The 15,000-nt window shown below is 49.6% G+C and overlaps 25 non-coding genes across 25 annotated transcripts; all 25 read right to left on the reverse strand.

Annotated features, from left to right (window-relative positions):
- Nucleotides 1-384: 384 nt before the first annotated feature.
- Trnas-uga lies at nucleotides 385-466 on the reverse strand. Its single transcript has one exon. It is a non-coding gene; the product is annotated as a tRNA-Ser (tRNA).
- Nucleotides 467-1,206: 740 nt separating this feature from the next.
- Nucleotides 1,207-1,288, reverse strand: Trnas-cga. The gene has a single exon. It is a non-coding gene; the product is annotated as a tRNA-Ser (tRNA).
- A 138-nt stretch (nucleotides 1,289-1,426) lies between these two features.
- On the reverse strand, nucleotides 1,427-1,499 carry Trnak-uuu. Its single transcript has one exon. It is a non-coding gene; the product is annotated as a tRNA-Lys (tRNA).
- Nucleotides 1,500-2,039: 540 nt separating this feature from the next.
- On the reverse strand, nucleotides 2,040-2,112 carry Trnaf-gaa. The gene has a single exon. It is a non-coding gene; the product is annotated as a tRNA-Phe (tRNA).
- Nucleotides 2,113-2,692: 580 nt separating this feature from the next.
- Nucleotides 2,693-2,774, reverse strand: Trnas-uga. Its single transcript has one exon. It is a non-coding gene; the product is annotated as a tRNA-Ser (tRNA).
- Nucleotides 2,775-3,514: 740 nt separating this feature from the next.
- On the reverse strand, nucleotides 3,515-3,596 carry Trnas-cga. The gene has a single exon. It is a non-coding gene; the product is annotated as a tRNA-Ser (tRNA).
- Nucleotides 3,597-3,734: 138 nt separating this feature from the next.
- On the reverse strand, nucleotides 3,735-3,807 carry Trnak-uuu. The gene has a single exon. It is a non-coding gene; the product is annotated as a tRNA-Lys (tRNA).
- Nucleotides 3,808-4,347: 540 nt separating this feature from the next.
- Trnaf-gaa lies at nucleotides 4,348-4,420 on the reverse strand. Its single transcript has one exon. It is a non-coding gene; the product is annotated as a tRNA-Phe (tRNA).
- A 580-nt stretch (nucleotides 4,421-5,000) lies between these two features.
- On the reverse strand, nucleotides 5,001-5,082 carry Trnas-uga. Its single transcript has one exon. It is a non-coding gene; the product is annotated as a tRNA-Ser (tRNA).
- A 740-nt stretch (nucleotides 5,083-5,822) lies between these two features.
- Trnas-cga lies at nucleotides 5,823-5,904 on the reverse strand. Its single transcript has one exon. It is a non-coding gene; the product is annotated as a tRNA-Ser (tRNA).
- A 138-nt stretch (nucleotides 5,905-6,042) lies between these two features.
- Trnak-uuu lies at nucleotides 6,043-6,115 on the reverse strand. Its single transcript has one exon. It is a non-coding gene; the product is annotated as a tRNA-Lys (tRNA).
- Nucleotides 6,116-6,655: 540 nt separating this feature from the next.
- Trnaf-gaa lies at nucleotides 6,656-6,728 on the reverse strand. The gene has a single exon. It is a non-coding gene; the product is annotated as a tRNA-Phe (tRNA).
- Nucleotides 6,729-7,308: 580 nt separating this feature from the next.
- Nucleotides 7,309-7,390, reverse strand: Trnas-uga. Its single transcript has one exon. It is a non-coding gene; the product is annotated as a tRNA-Ser (tRNA).
- Nucleotides 7,391-8,130: 740 nt separating this feature from the next.
- Trnas-cga lies at nucleotides 8,131-8,212 on the reverse strand. The gene has a single exon. It is a non-coding gene; the product is annotated as a tRNA-Ser (tRNA).
- A 138-nt stretch (nucleotides 8,213-8,350) lies between these two features.
- Trnak-uuu lies at nucleotides 8,351-8,423 on the reverse strand. The gene has a single exon. It is a non-coding gene; the product is annotated as a tRNA-Lys (tRNA).
- A 540-nt stretch (nucleotides 8,424-8,963) lies between these two features.
- Trnaf-gaa lies at nucleotides 8,964-9,036 on the reverse strand. Its single transcript has one exon. It is a non-coding gene; the product is annotated as a tRNA-Phe (tRNA).
- A 580-nt stretch (nucleotides 9,037-9,616) lies between these two features.
- On the reverse strand, nucleotides 9,617-9,698 carry Trnas-uga. Its single transcript has one exon. It is a non-coding gene; the product is annotated as a tRNA-Ser (tRNA).
- A 740-nt stretch (nucleotides 9,699-10,438) lies between these two features.
- On the reverse strand, nucleotides 10,439-10,520 carry Trnas-cga. Its single transcript has one exon. It is a non-coding gene; the product is annotated as a tRNA-Ser (tRNA).
- A 138-nt stretch (nucleotides 10,521-10,658) lies between these two features.
- On the reverse strand, nucleotides 10,659-10,731 carry Trnak-uuu. The gene has a single exon. It is a non-coding gene; the product is annotated as a tRNA-Lys (tRNA).
- A 540-nt stretch (nucleotides 10,732-11,271) lies between these two features.
- Nucleotides 11,272-11,344, reverse strand: Trnaf-gaa. The gene has a single exon. It is a non-coding gene; the product is annotated as a tRNA-Phe (tRNA).
- Nucleotides 11,345-11,924: 580 nt separating this feature from the next.
- On the reverse strand, nucleotides 11,925-12,006 carry Trnas-uga. The gene has a single exon. It is a non-coding gene; the product is annotated as a tRNA-Ser (tRNA).
- Nucleotides 12,007-12,746: 740 nt separating this feature from the next.
- On the reverse strand, nucleotides 12,747-12,828 carry Trnas-cga. Its single transcript has one exon. It is a non-coding gene; the product is annotated as a tRNA-Ser (tRNA).
- Nucleotides 12,829-12,966: 138 nt separating this feature from the next.
- Trnak-uuu lies at nucleotides 12,967-13,039 on the reverse strand. Its single transcript has one exon. It is a non-coding gene; the product is annotated as a tRNA-Lys (tRNA).
- A 540-nt stretch (nucleotides 13,040-13,579) lies between these two features.
- Trnaf-gaa lies at nucleotides 13,580-13,652 on the reverse strand. Its single transcript has one exon. It is a non-coding gene; the product is annotated as a tRNA-Phe (tRNA).
- A 580-nt stretch (nucleotides 13,653-14,232) lies between these two features.
- Nucleotides 14,233-14,314, reverse strand: Trnas-uga. The gene has a single exon. It is a non-coding gene; the product is annotated as a tRNA-Ser (tRNA).
- Nucleotides 14,315-15,000: the final 686 nt, after the last annotated feature.

Consider the following 15,000-nt stretch of genomic DNA (forward strand, 5'->3'; position numbering starts at 1 on the left):
CTGACGCTAGAAAACCCGTGTCATATCGATGCCAGGGGCAACTCGTGTGCGGCGAACGAGACACAAGAAGGAGTGAGTCTCTCCACCGTATGGGAGGCAGTATCTAGCATATACACACGGTAAAACATTCGACTTGCGTTAGCTCACACGTCATCGTCTGCAAGCTAAAATGGACACATCTGCACGGCCCAGTGAGGCGACACTTGTACTAACACCTGGTGGACGCCTGTGAGACGCGGAGATGAGCTGCGGCTTCTGGGCGCGACTGTAGCGCTGCGCCCTGGATCAAATAGCACTGCACATTGCTGGTGACCCACGTGTTTAGTAGTGACGCAACTGCTAGGATGCAGCTGAACGTCCGCCATTTGAGAGCGAGAAAATTTTCGCAGTCGGCAGGACTCGAACCTACGCTCCCAGAGGGAATCTGATTTCAAGTCAGACGCCTTAACCACTCGGCCACGACTGCCGGTGGCGGAAGCGACTCCCGACAACTGTAACCGCCATCTTTAGAAGCAATCTGGTGGCAGAAAACGGCGTGGCCTCACTCTTTCCTGTACGGTTTCCATTAGCCGTTACGAAAGTGTATTAATTTTCGCCCAGTCAGGGACTTGAACACAGGTGTATTAATTTTCGCCCAGACAGGGACTTGAACCCAGGACCCTTTGGTTGAAAACCTAACGCTCTACCGACTCAGCTATGCGGACCCACGCAAGAGCATTATCGTACAGCTGCGTGGTGTGCGAGTGATTCGCATGTCGTAATTACTGGCTTACGGCTCCAATGGCGACTTCACCGACTTCCCACTGACGCACTGCTGACGCTAGTTTTCTGTCGTCTTAAAACGATGGACATACCTCCAAGCAACTGCGAGATCTTAAGAAAAGAAACGCTGCACCACTGCTTTTGCCGCACTCGAGTGATTGAAATTGCGATTCTTAAAAAGAAAATGAGATGTTCGCTCTGTCCATCACTTTCGAGCACATCTGTGTACTCAGGATCTCAGCGACGGCTTTCTGCAGTCCCAGCGTCAGTGTCAGTGTGAGGTGAACCGATAGCCAGAGTAAGCAGCGGTCGTCGCGAAAACTCAGTATTCTTAAAACGGAAATTTTCGTCTTGTTGAGAATGGCGTCACTGGTTTGCACCCGCATTCGCCCACACATGTCACATGTGTGCGAAAATGTTTGCTCCTCTTTACGCAAAATCGCACGCAGCCGGTAGGATTCGAACCTACGCTCCCAGAGGGAATCTGATTTCGAGTCAGACGCCTTAACCACTCGGCCACGACTGCCGTTAGCGCGGTATTCTCCGGACACATGCAACTGCTACCGTTTAAAGCACTGTGGTGTCAGAAAACGGCGTAGCTGCATTATTTTCTGTAGCGTCTCCACCGCTACCAGACGAATCGCTACAAATGTATTAAAATTTCCACCTGGACAGGGACTTGAAACCTGGGCCCTTAGGTTAAAAGCCTAATGCTCTACCGACTGAGCTATCCGGGCTCACACGAGGCTGCAAAACCTCCCACGACGCACAACTATACATTGACTCATGTCCTTTACTGTTGTGCAATCGCTGTATGGGGCCGTTAACAAATAAAACGTCGCCTAAATGCTGTCTACAAACTTATCGCGCTAAGCTCGTAACACACTATCGAAGACTGCTGGTACATGATGCAACAACAAATTGCACCAGTTGTTACGTCTCATACGTTGGAGCAGAGAATTTACGTGTTTTGTCGACACTCACTGGGCAATTGGAAAATTCACAAGCATTTCGAATGCAATGTTTCCCACGCTTTCGCTCATTTCACGGTTCCGTTGAAGACGTTCTTCACCACCTGACACAGAAAAAGGAATGCAGTCGGTAGGATATTTTTAATTCTTTTGCTTCTAGGGGAGTTAGTTGTCTAGTGAGTTCCTCTTATGGCATGCACTAGACAACCAGAACAGCTACAGGAGAGAGTCATTTTTGTTGTCAGCGGTAGTTGCATTATCACAAACGCAGAGTAATTCCATTGGCGTCGCATCAAAACGAATCCCTGCCGAAACCCGGGATCGAACCAGGGACCTTTAGATCTTCAGTCTAACGCTCTCCCAACTGAGCTATTTCGGCTGACGTTGAAGGTTCTCATTTGCATGTGTTCATTAACCTCTGCCTCGTTGCCAATTTCACAGTCACCTTCGTCTGATAAGACACAGGGGCGCTGAAAGGCGAGCAGCCGATGCAGTGAAGTTACACACACATTTCTTCTTCTTCCGTCATCGTAACAAGCAAACATGTCGACTCGATTCGTGTAATATTGACTTCGCTGACGCTAGAAAACCCGTGTCATATCGATGCCAGGGGCAACTCGTGTGCGGAGAACGAGACACAAGAAGGAGTGAGTCTCTCCACCGTATGGGAGGCAGTATCTAGCAGATACACACGGTAAAACATTCGACTTGCGTTAGCTCACACGTCATCGTCTGCAAGCTAAAATGGACACATCTGCACTGCCCAGTGAGGCGACACTTGTACTAACACCTGGTGGACGCCTGTGAGACGCGGAGATGAGCTGCGGCTTCTGGGCGCGACTGTAGCGCTGCGCCCTGGATCAAATAGCACTGCACATTGCTGGTGACCCACGTGTTTAGTAGTGACGCAACTGCTAGGATGCAGCTGAACGTCCGCCATTTGAGAGCGAGAAAATTTTCGCAGTCGGCAGGACTCGAACCTACGCTCCCAGAGGGAATCTGATTTCAAGTCAGACGCCTTAACCACTCGGCCACGACTGCCGGTGGCGGAAGCGACTCCCGACAACTGTAACCGCCATCTTTAGAAGCAATCTGGTGGCAGAAAACGGCGTGGCCTCACTCTTTCCTGTACGGTTTCCATTAGCCGTTACGAAAGTGTATTAATTTTCGCCCAGTCAGGGACTTGAACGCAGGTGTATTAATTTTCGCCCAGACAGGGACTTGAACCCAGGACCCTTTGGTTGAAAACCTAACGCTCTACCGACTCAGCTATGCGGACCCACGCACGAGCATTATCGTACAGCTGCGTGGTGTGCGAGTGATTCGCATGTCGTAATTACTGGCTTACGGCTCCAATGGCGACTTCACCGACTTCCCTCTGACGCACCGCTGACGCTAGTTTTCTGTCGTCTTAAAACGATGGACATACCTCCAAGCAGCTGCGAGATCTTAAGAAAAGAAACGCTGCACCACTGCTTTTGCCGCACTCGAGTGATTGAAATTGCGATTCTTAAAAAGAAAATGAGATGTTCGCTCTGTCCATCACTTTCGAGCACATCTGTGTAGTCACGATCTCAGCGACGGCTTTCTGCAGTCCCAGCGTCAGTGTCAGTGTGAGGTGAACCGATAGCCAGAGTAAGCAGCGGTCGTCGCGAAAACTCAGTATTCTTAAAACGGAAATTTTCGTCTTGTTGAGAATGGCGTCACTGGTTTGCACCCGCATTCGCCCACACATGTCACATGTGTGCGAAAATGTTTGCTCCTCTTTACGCAAAATCGCACGCAGCCGGTAGGATTCGAACCTACGCTCCCAGAGGGAATCTGATTTCGAGTCAGACGCCTTAACCACTCGGCCACGACTGCCGTTAGCGCGGTGTTCTCCGGACACATGCAACTGCTACCGTTTAAAGCACTGTGGTGTCAGAAAACGGCGTAGCTGCATTATTTTCTGTAGCGTCTCCACCGCTACCAGACGAATCGCTACCAAAGTATTAAAATTTCCGCCTGGACAGGGACTTGAAACCTGAGCCCTTAGGTTAAAAGCCTAATGCTCTACCGACTGAGCTATCCGGGCTCACACGAGGCTGCAAAACCTCCCACGACGCACAACTATACATTGACTCATGTCCTTTACTGTTGTGCAATCGCTGTATGGGGCCGTTAACAAATAAAACGTCGCCTAAATGCTGTCTACAAACTTACCGCGCTAAGCTCGTAACACACTATCGAAGACTGCTGGCACATGATGAAACAACAAATTGCACCAGTTGTTACGTCTCATACGTTGGAGCAGAGAATTTACGTGTTTTGTCGACACTCACTGGGCAATTGGAAAATTCACAAGCATTTCGAATGCAATGTTTCCCACGCTTTCGCTCATTTCACGGTTCCGTTGAAGACGTTCTTCACCACCTGACACAGAAAAAGGAATGCAGTCGGTAGGATATTTTTAATTCTTTTGCTTCTAGGGGAGTTAGTTGTCTAGTGAGTTCCTCTTATGGCATGCACTAGACAACCAGAACAGCTACAGGAGAGAGTCATTTTTGTTGTCAGCGGTAGTTGCATTATCACAAACGCAGAGTAATTCCATTGGCGTCGCATCAAAACGAATCCCTGCCGAAACCCGGGATCGAACCAGGGACCTTTAGATCTTCAGTCTAACGCTCTCCCAACTGAGCTATTTCGGCTGACGTTGAAGGTTCTCATTTGCATGTGTTGATTAACCTCTGCCTCGTTGCCAATTTCACAGTCACCTTCGTCTGATAAGACACAGGGGCGCTGAAAGGCGAGCAGCCGATGCAGTGAAGTTACACACACATTTCTTCTTCTTCCGTCATCGTAACAAGCAAACATGTCGACTCGATTCGTGTAATATTGACTTCGCTGACGCTAGAAAACCCGTGTCATATCGATGCCAGGGGCAACTCGTGTGCGGAGAACGAGACACAAGAAGGAGTGAGTCTCTCCACCGTATGGGAGGCAGTATCTAGCAGATACACACGGTAAAACATTCGACTTGCGTTAGCTCACACGTCATCGTCTGCAAGCTAAAATGGACACATCTGCACTGCCCAGTGAGGCGACACTTGTACTAACACCTGGTGGACGCCTGTGAGACGCGGAGATGAGCTGCGGCTTCTGGGCGCGACTGTAGCGCTGCGCCCTGGATCAAATAGCACTGCACATTGCTGGTGACCCACGTGTTTAGTAGTGACGCAACTGCTAGGATGCAGCTGAACGTCCGCCATTTGAGAGCGAGAAAATTTTCGCAGTCGGCAGGACTCGAACCTACGCTCCCAGAGGGAATCTGATTTCAAGTCAGACGCCTTAACCACTCGGCCACGACTGCCGGTGGCGGAAGCGACTCCCGACAACTGTAACCGCCATCTTTAGAAGCAATCTGGTGGCAGAAAACGGCGTGGCCTCACTCTTTCCTGTACGGTTTCCATTAGCCGTTACGAAAGTGTATTAATTTTCGCCCAGTCAGGGACTTGAACACAGGTGTATTAATTTTCGCCCAGACAGGGACTTGAACCCAGGACCCTTTGGTTGAAAACCTAACGCTCTACCGACTCAGCTATGCGGACCCACGCAAGAGCATTATCGTACAGCTGCGTGGTGTGCGAGTGATTCGCATGTCGTAATTACTGGCTTACGGCTCCAATGGCGACTTCACCGACTTCCCACTGACGCACCGCTGACGCTAGTTTTCTGTCGTCTTAAAACGATGGACATACCTCCAAGCAGCTGCGAGATCTTAAGAAAAGAAACGCTGCACCACTGCTTTTGCCGCACTCGAGTGATTGAAATTGCGATTCTTAAAAAGAAAATGAGATGTTCGCTCTGTCCATCACTTTCGAGCACATCTGTGTAGTCACGATCTCAGCGACGGCTTTCTGCAGTCCCAGCGTCAGTGTCAGTGTGAGGTGAACCGATAGCCAGAGTAAGCAGCGGTCGTCGCGAAAACTCAGTATTCTTAAAACGGAAATTTTCGTCTTGTTGAGAATGGCGTCACTGGTTTGCACCCGCATTCGCCCACACATGTCACATGTGTGCGAAAATGTTTGCTCCTCTTTACGCAAAATCGCACGCAGCCGGTAGGATTCGAACCTACGCTCCCAGAGGGAATCTGATTTCGAGTCAGACGCCTTAACCACTCGGCCACGACTGCCGTTAGCGCGGTGTTCTCCGGACACATGCAACTGCTACCGTTTAAAGCACTGTGGTGTCAGAAAACGGCGTAGCTGCATTATTTTCTGTAGCGTCTCCACCGCTACCAGACGAATCGCTACCAAAGTATTAAAATTTCCGCCTGGACAGGGACTTGAAACCTGAGCCCTTAGGTTAAAAGCCTAATGCTCTACCGACTGAGCTATCCGGGCTCACACGAGGCTGCAAAACCTCCCACGACGCACAACTATACATTGACTCATGTCCTTTACTGTTGTGCAATCGCTGTATGGGGCCGTTAACAAATAAAACGTCGCCTAAATGCTGTCTACAAACTTACCGCGCTAAGCTCGTAACACACTATCGAAGACTGCTGGCACATGATGAAACAACAAATTGCACCAGTTGTTACGTCTCATACGTTGGAGCAGAGAATTTACGTGTTTTGTCGACACTCACTGGGCAATTGGAAAATTCACAAGCATTTCGAATGCAATGTTTCCCACGCTTTCGCTCATTTCACGGTTCCGTTGAAGACGTTCTTCACCACCTGACACAGAAAAAGGAATGCAGTCGGTAGGATATTTTTAATTCTTTTGCTTCTAGGGGAGTTAGTTGTCTAGTGAGTTCCTCTTATGGCATGCACTAGACAACCAGAACAGCTACAGGAGAGAGTCATTTTTGTTGTCAGCGGTAGTTGCATTATCACAAACGCAGAGTAATTCCATTGGCGTCGCATCAAAACGAATCCCTGCCGAAACCCGGGATCGAACCAGGGACCTTTAGATCTTCAGTCTAACGCTCTCCCAACTGAGCTATTTCGGCTGACGTTGAAGGTTCTCATTTGCATGTGTTCATTAACCTCTGCCTCGTTGCCAATTTCACAGTCACCTTCGTCTGATAAGACACAGGGGCGCTGAAAGGCGAGCAGCCGATGCAGTGAAGTTACACACACATTTCTTCTTCTTCCGTCATCGTAACAAGCAAACATGTCGACTCGATTCGTGTAATATTGACTTCGCTGACGCTAGAAAACCCGTGTCATATCGATGCCAGGGGCAACTCGTGTGCGGAGAACGAGACACAAGAAGGAGTGAGTCTCTCCACCGTATGGGAGGCAGTATCTAGCAGATACACACGGTAAAACATTCGACTTGCGTTAGCTCACACGTCATCGTCTGCAAGCTAAAATGGACACATCTGCACTGCCCAGTGAGGCGACACTTGTACTAACACCTGGTGGACGCCTGTGAGACGCGGAGATGAGCTGCGGCTTCTGGGCGCGACTGTTGCGCTGCGCCCTGGATCAAATAGCACTGCACATTGCTGGTGACCCACGTGTTTAGTAGTGACGCAACTGCTAGGATGCAGCTGAACGTCCGCCATTTGAGAGCGAGAAAATTTTCGCAGTCGGCAGGACTCGAACCTACGCTCCCAGAGGGAATCTGATTTCAAGTCAGACGCCTTAACCACTCGGCCACGACTGCCGGTGGCGGAAGCGACTCCCGACAACTGTAACCGCCATCTTTAGAAGCAATCTGGTGGCAGAAAACGGCGTGGCCTCACTCTTTCCTGTACGGTTTCCATTAGCCGTTACGAAAGTGTATTAATTTTCGCCCAGTCAGGGACTTGAACACAGGTGTATTAATTTTCGCCCAGACAGGGACTTGAACCCAGGACCCTTTGGTTGAAAACCTAACGCTCTACCGACTCAGCTATGCGGACCCACGCAAGAGCATTATCGTACAGCTGCGTGGTGTGCGAGTGATTCGCATGTCGTAATTACTGGCTTACGGCTCCAATGGCGACTTCACCGACTTCCCACTGACGCACCGCTGACGCTAGTTTTCTGTCGTCTTAAAACGATGGACATACCTCCAAGCAGCTGCGAGATCTTAAGAAAAGAAACGCTGCACCACTGCTTTTGCCGCACTCGAGTGATTGAAATTGCGATTCTTAAAAAGAAAATGAGATGTTCGCTCTGTCCATCACTTTCGAGCACATCTGTGTACTCACGATCTCAGCGACGGCTTTCTGCAGTCCCAGCGTCAGTGTCAGTGTGAGGTGAACCGATAGCCAGAGTAAGCAGCGGTCGTCGCGAAAACTCAGTATTCTTAAAACGGAAATTTTCGTCTTGTTGAGAATGGCGTCACTGGTTTGCACCCGCATTCGCCCACACATGTCACATGTGTGCGAAAATGTTTGCTCCTCTTTACGCAAAATCGCACGCAGCCGGTAGGATTCGAACCTACGCTCCCAGAGGGAATCTGATTTCGAGTCAGACGCCTTAACCACTCGGCCACGACTGCCGTTAGCGCGGTGTTCTCCGGACACATGCAACTGCTACCGTTTAAAGCACTGTGGTGTCAGAAAACGGCGTAGCTGCATTATTTTCTGTAGCGTCTCCACCGCTACCAGACGAATCGCTACCAAAGTATTAAAATTTCCGCCTGGACAGGGACTTGAAACCTGGGCCCTTAGGTTAAAAGCCTAATGCTCTACCGACTGAGCTATCCGGGCTCACACGAGGCTGCAAAACCTCCCACGACGCACAACTATACATTGACTCATGTCCTTTACTGTTGTGCAATCGCTGTATGGGGCCGTTAACAAATAAAACGTCGCCTAAATGCTGTCTACAAACTTACCGCGCTAAGCTTGTAACACACTATCGAAGACTGCTGGCACATGATGCAACAACAAATTGCACCAGTTGTTACGTCTCATACGTTGGAGCAGAGAATTTACGTGTTTTGTCGACACTCACTGGGCAGTTGGAAAATTCACAAGCATTTCGAATGCAATGTTTCCCACGCTTTCGCTCATTTCACGGTTCCGTTGAAGACGTTCTTCACCACCTGACACAGAAAAAGGAATGCAGTCGGTAGGATATTTTTAATTCTTTTGCTTCTAGGGGAGTTAGTTGTCTAGTGAGTTCCTCTTATGGCATGCACTAGACAACCAGAACAGCTACAGGAGAGAGTCATTTTTGTTGTCAGCGGTAGTTGCATTATCACAAACGCAGAGTAATTCCATTGGCGTCGCATCAAAACGAATCCCTGCCGAAACCCGGGATCGAACCAGGGACCTTTAGATCTTCAGTCTAACGCTCTCCCAACTGAGCTATTTCGGCTGACGTTGAAGGTTCTCATTTGCATGTGTTGATTAACCTCTGCCTCGTTGCCAATTTCACAGTCACCTTCGTCTGATAAGACACAGGGGCGCTGAAAGGCGAGCAGCCGATGCAGTGAAGTTACACACACATTTCTTCTTCTTCCGTCATCGTAACAAGCAAACATGTCGACTCGATTCGTGTAATATTGACTTCGCTGACGCTAGAAAACCCGTGTCATATCGATGCCAGGGGCAACTCGTGTGCGGAGAACGAGACACAAGAAGGAGTGAGTCTCTCCACCGTATGGGAGGCAGTATCTAGCAGATACACACGGTAAAACATTCGACTTGCGTTAGCTCACACGTCATCGTCTGCAAGCTAAAATGGACACATCTGCACTGCCCAGTGAGGCGACACTTGTACTAACACCTGGTGGACGCCTGTGAGACGCGGAGATGAGCTGCGGCTTCTGGGCGCGACTGTAGCGCTGCGCCCTGGATCAAATAGCACTGCACATTGCTGGTGACCCACGTGTTTAGTAGTGACGCAACTGCTAGGATGCAGCTGAACGTCCGCCATTTGAGAGCGAGAAAATTTTCGCAGTCGGCAGGACTCGAACCTACGCTCCCAGAGGGAATCTGATTTCAAGTCAGACGCCTTAACCACTCGGCCACGACTGCCGGTGGCGGAAGCGACTCCCGACAACTGTAACCGCCATCTTTAGAAGCAATCTGGTGGCAGAAAACGGCGTGGCCTCACTCTTTCCTGTACGGTTTCCATTAGCCGTTACGAAAGTGTATTAATTTTCGCCCAGTCAGGGACTTGAACACAGGTGTATTAATTTTCGCCCAGACAGGGACTTGAACCCAGGACCCTTTGGTTGAAAACCTAACGCTCTACCGACTCAGCTATGCGGACCCACGCAAGAGCATTATCGTACAGCTGCGTGGTGTGCGAGTGATTCGCATGTCGTAATTACTGGCTTACGGCTCCAATGGCGACTTCACCGACTTCCCACTGACGCACCGCTGACGCTAGTTTTCTGTCGTCTTAAAACGATGGACATACCTCCAAGCAGCTGCGAGATCTTAAGAAAAGAAACGCTGCACCACTGCTTTTGCCGCACTCGAGTGATTGAAATTGCGATTCTTAAAAAGAAAATGAGATGTTCGCTCTGTCCATCACTTTCGAGCACATCTGTGTACTCACGATCTCAGCGACGGCTTTCTGCAGTCCCAGCGTCAGTGTCAGTGTGAGGTGAACCGATAGCCAGAGTAAGCAGCGGTCGTCGCGAAAACTCAGTATTCTTAAAACGGAAATTTTCGTCTTGTTGAGAATGGCGTCACTGGTTTGCACCCGCATTCGCCCACACATGTCACATGTGTGCGAAAATGTTTGCTCCTCTTTACGCAAAATCGCACGCAGCCGGTAGGATTCGAACCTACGCTCCCAGAGGGAATCTGATTTCGAGTCAGACGCCTTAACCACTCGGCCACGACTGCCGTTAGCGCGGTGTTCTCCGGACACATGCAACTGCTACCGTTTAAAGCACTGTGGTGTCAGAAAACGGCGTAGCTGCATTATTTTCTGTAGCGTCTCCACCGCTACCAGACGAATCGCTACCAAAGTATTAAAATTTCCGCCTGGACAGGGACTTGAAACCTGGGCCCTTAGGTTAAAAGCCTAATGCTCTACCGACTGAGCTATCCGGGCTCACACGAGGCTGCAAAACCTCCCACGACGCACAACTATACATTGACTCATGTCCTTTACTGTTGTGCAATCGCTGTATGGGGCCGTTAACAAATAAAACGTCGCCTAAATGCTGTCTACAAACTTACCGCGCTAAGCTTGTAACACACTATCGAAGACTGCTGGCACATGATGCAACAACAAATTGCACCAGTTGTTACGTCTCATACGTTGGAGCAGAGAATTTACGTGTTTTGTCGACACTCACTGGGCAGTTGGAAAATTCACAAGCATTTCGAATGCAATGTTTCCCACGCTTTCGCTCATTTCACGGTTCCGTTGAAGACGTTCTTCACCACCTGACACAGAAAAAGGAATGCAGTCGGTAGGATATTTTTAATTCTTTTGCTTCTAGGGGAGTTAGTTGTCTAGTGAGTTCCTCTTATGGCATGCACTAGACAACCAGAACAGCTACAGGAGAGAGTCATTTTTGTTGTCAGCGGTAGTTGCATTATCACAAACGCAGAGTAATTCCATTGGCGTCGCATCAAAACGAATCCCTGCCGAAACCCGGGATCGAACCAGGGACCTTTAGATCTTCAGTCTAACGCTCTCCCAACTGAGCTATTTCGGCTGACGTTGAAGGTTCTCATTTGCATGTGTTGATTAACCTCTGCCTCGTTGCCAATTTCACAGTCACCTTCGTCTGATAAGACACAGGGGCGCTGAAAGGCGAGCAGCCGATGCAGTGAAGTTACACACACATTTCTTCTTCTTCCGTCATCGTAACAAGCAAACATGTCGACTCGATTCGTGTAATATTGACTTCGCTGACGCTAGAAAACCCGTGTCATATCGATGCCAGGGGCAACTCGTGTGCGGAGAACGAGACACAAGAAGGAGTGAGTCTCTCCACCGTATGGGAGGCAGTATCTAGCAGATACACACGGTAAAACATTCGACTTGCGTTAGCTCACACGTCATCGTCTGCAAGCTAAAATGGACACATCTGCACTGCCCAGTGAGGCGACACTTGTACTAACACCTGGTGGACGCCTGTGAGACGCGGAGATGAGCTGCGGCTTCTGGGCGCGACTGTAGCGCTGCGCCCTGGATCAAATAGCACTGCACATTGCTGGTGACCCACGTGTTTAGTAGTGACGCAACTGCTAGGATGCAGCTGAACGTCCGCCATTTGAGAGCGAGAAAATTTTCGCAGTCGGCAGGACTCGAACCTACGCTCCCAGAGGGAATCTGATTTCAAGTCAGACGCCTTAACCACTCGGCCACGACTGCCGGTGGCGGAAGCGACTCCCGACAACTGTAACCGCCATCTTTAGAAGCAATCTGGTGGCAGAAAACGGCGTGGCCTCACTCTTTCCTGTACGGTTTCCATTAGCCGTTACGAAAGTGTATTAATTTTCGCCCAGTCAGGGACTTGAACACAGGTGTATTAATTTTCGCCCAGACAGGGACTTGAACCCAGGACCCTTTGGTTGAAAACCTAACGCTCTACCGACTCAGCTATGCGGACCCACGCAAGAGCATTATCGTACAGCTGCGTGGTGTGCGAGTGATTCGCATGTCGTAATTACTGGCTTACGGCTCCAATGGCGACTTCACCGACTTCCCACTGACGCACCGCTGACGCTAGTTTTCTGTCGTCTTAAAACGATGGACATACCTCCAAGCAGCTGCGAGATCTTAAGAAAAGAAACGCTGCACCACTGCTTTTGCCGCACTCGAGTGATTGAAATTGCGATTCTTAAAAAGAAAATGAGATGTTCGCTCTGTCCATCACTTTCGAGCACATCTGTGTACTCACGATCTCAGCGACGGCTTTCTGCAGTCCCAGCGTCAGTGTCAGTGTGAGGTGAACCGATAGCCAGAGTAAGCAGCGGTCGTCGCGAAAACTCAGTATTCTTAAAACGGAAATTTTCGTCTTGTTGAGAATGGCGTCACTGGTTTGCACCCGCATTCGCCCACACATGTCACATGTGTGCGAAAATGTTTGCTCCTCTTTACGCAAAATCGCACGCAGCCGGTAGGATTCGAACCTACGCTCCCAGAGGGAATCTGATTTCGAGTCAGACGCCTTAACCACTCGGCCACGACTGCCGTTAGCGCGGTGTTCTCCGGACACATGCAACTGCTACCGTTTAAAGCACTGTGGTGTCAGAAAACGGCGTAGCTGCATTATTTTCTGTAGCGTCTCCACCGCTACCAGACGAATCGCTACCAAAGTATTAAAATTTCCGCCTGGACAGGGACTTGAAACCTGGGCCCTTAGGTTAAAAGCCTAATGCTCTACCGACTGAGCTATCCGGGCTCACACGAGGCTGCAAAACCTCCCACGACGCACAACTATACATTGACTCATGTCCTTTACTGTTGTGCAATCGATGTATGGGGCCGTTAACAAATAAAACGTCGCCTAAATGCTGTCTACAAACTTACCGCGCTAAGCTCGTAACACACTATCGAAGACTGCTGGCACATGATGCAACAACAAATTGCACCATTTGTTACGTCTCATACGTTGGAGCAGAGAATTTACGTGTTTTGTCGACACTCACTGGGCAATTGGAAAATTCACAAGCATTTCGAATGCAATGTTTCCCACGCTTTCGCTCATTTCACGGTTCCGTTGAAGACGTTCTTCACCACCTGACACAGAAAAAGGAATGCAGTCGGTAGGATATTTTTAATTCTTTTGCTTCTAGGGGAGTTAGTTGTCTAGTGAGTTCCTCTTATGGCATGCACTAGACAACCAGAACAGCTACAGGAGAGAGTCATTTTTGTTGTCAGCGGTAGTTGCATTATCACAAACGCAGAGTAATTCCATTGGCGTCGCATCAAAACGAATCCCTGCCGAAACCCGGGATCGAACCAGGGACCTTTAGATCTTCAGTCTAACGCTCTCCCAACTGAGCTATTTCGGCTGACGTTGAAGGTTCTCATTTGCATGTGTTCATTAACCTCTGCCTCGTTGCCAATTTCACAGTCACCTTCGTCTGATAAGACACAGGGGCGCTGAAAGGCGAGCAGCCGATGCAGTGAAGTTACACACACATTTCTTCTTCTTCCGTCATCGTAACAAGCAAACATGTCGACTCGATTCGTGTAATATTGACTTCGCTGACGCTAGAAAACCCGTGTCATATCGATGCCAGGGGCAACTCGTGTGCGGAGAACGAGACACAAGAAGGAGTGAGTCTCTCCACCGTATGGGAGGCAGTATCTAGCAGATACACACGGTAAAACATTCGACTTGCGTTAGCTCACACGTCATCGTCTGCAAGCTAAAATGGACACATCTGCACTGCCCAGTGAGGCGACACTTGTACTAACACCTGGTGGACGCCTGTGAGACGCGGAGATGAGCTGCGGCTTCTGGGCGCGACTGTTGCGCTGCGCCCTGGATCAAATAGCACTGCACATTGCTGGTGACCCACGTGTTTAGTAGTGACGCAACTGCTAGGATGCAGCTGAACGTCCGCCATTTGAGAGCGAGAAAATTTTCGCAGTCGGCAGGACTCGAACCTACGCTCCCAGAGGGAATCTGATTTCAAGTCAGACGCCTTAACCACTCGGCCACGACTGCCGGTGGCGGAAGCGACTCCCGACAACTGTAACCGCCATCTTTAGAAGCAATCTGGTGGCAGAAAACGGCGTGGCCTCACTCTTTCCTGTACGGTTTCCATTAGCCGTTACGAAAGTGTATTAATTTTCGCCCAGTCAGGGACTTGAACACAGGTGTATTAATTTTCGCCCAGACAGGGACTTGAACCCAGGACCCTTTGGTTGAAAACCTAACGCTCTACCGACTCAGCTATGCGGACCCACGCAAGAGCATTATCGTACAGCTGCGTGGTGTGCGAGTGATTCGCATGTCGTAATTACTGGCTTACGGCTCCAATGGCGACTTCACCGACTTCCCACTGACGCACTGCTGACGCTAGTTTTCTGTCGTCTTAAAACGATGGACATACCTCCAAGCAACTGCGAGATCTTAAGAAAAGAAACGCTGCACCACTGCTTTTGCCGCACTCGAGTGATTGAAATTGCGATTCTTAAAAAGAAAATGAGATGTTCGCTCTGTCCATCACTTTCAAGCACATCTGTGTACTCAGGATCTCAGCGACGGCTTTCTGCAGTCCCAGCGTCAGTGTCAGTGTGAGGTGAACCGATAGCCAGAGTAAGCAGCGGTCGTCGCGAAAACTCAGTATTCTTAAAACGGAAATTTTCGTCTTGTTGAGAATGGCGTCACTGGTTTGCACCCGCATTCGC

The sequence above is a fragment of the Schistocerca americana genome, unplaced genomic scaffold (genome assembly GCF_021461395.2).
Source record: "Schistocerca americana isolate TAMUIC-IGC-003095 unplaced genomic scaffold, iqSchAmer2.1 HiC_scaffold_550, whole genome shotgun sequence".
NCBI lineage: Eukaryota > Metazoa > Arthropoda > Insecta > Orthoptera > Acrididae > Schistocerca > Schistocerca americana.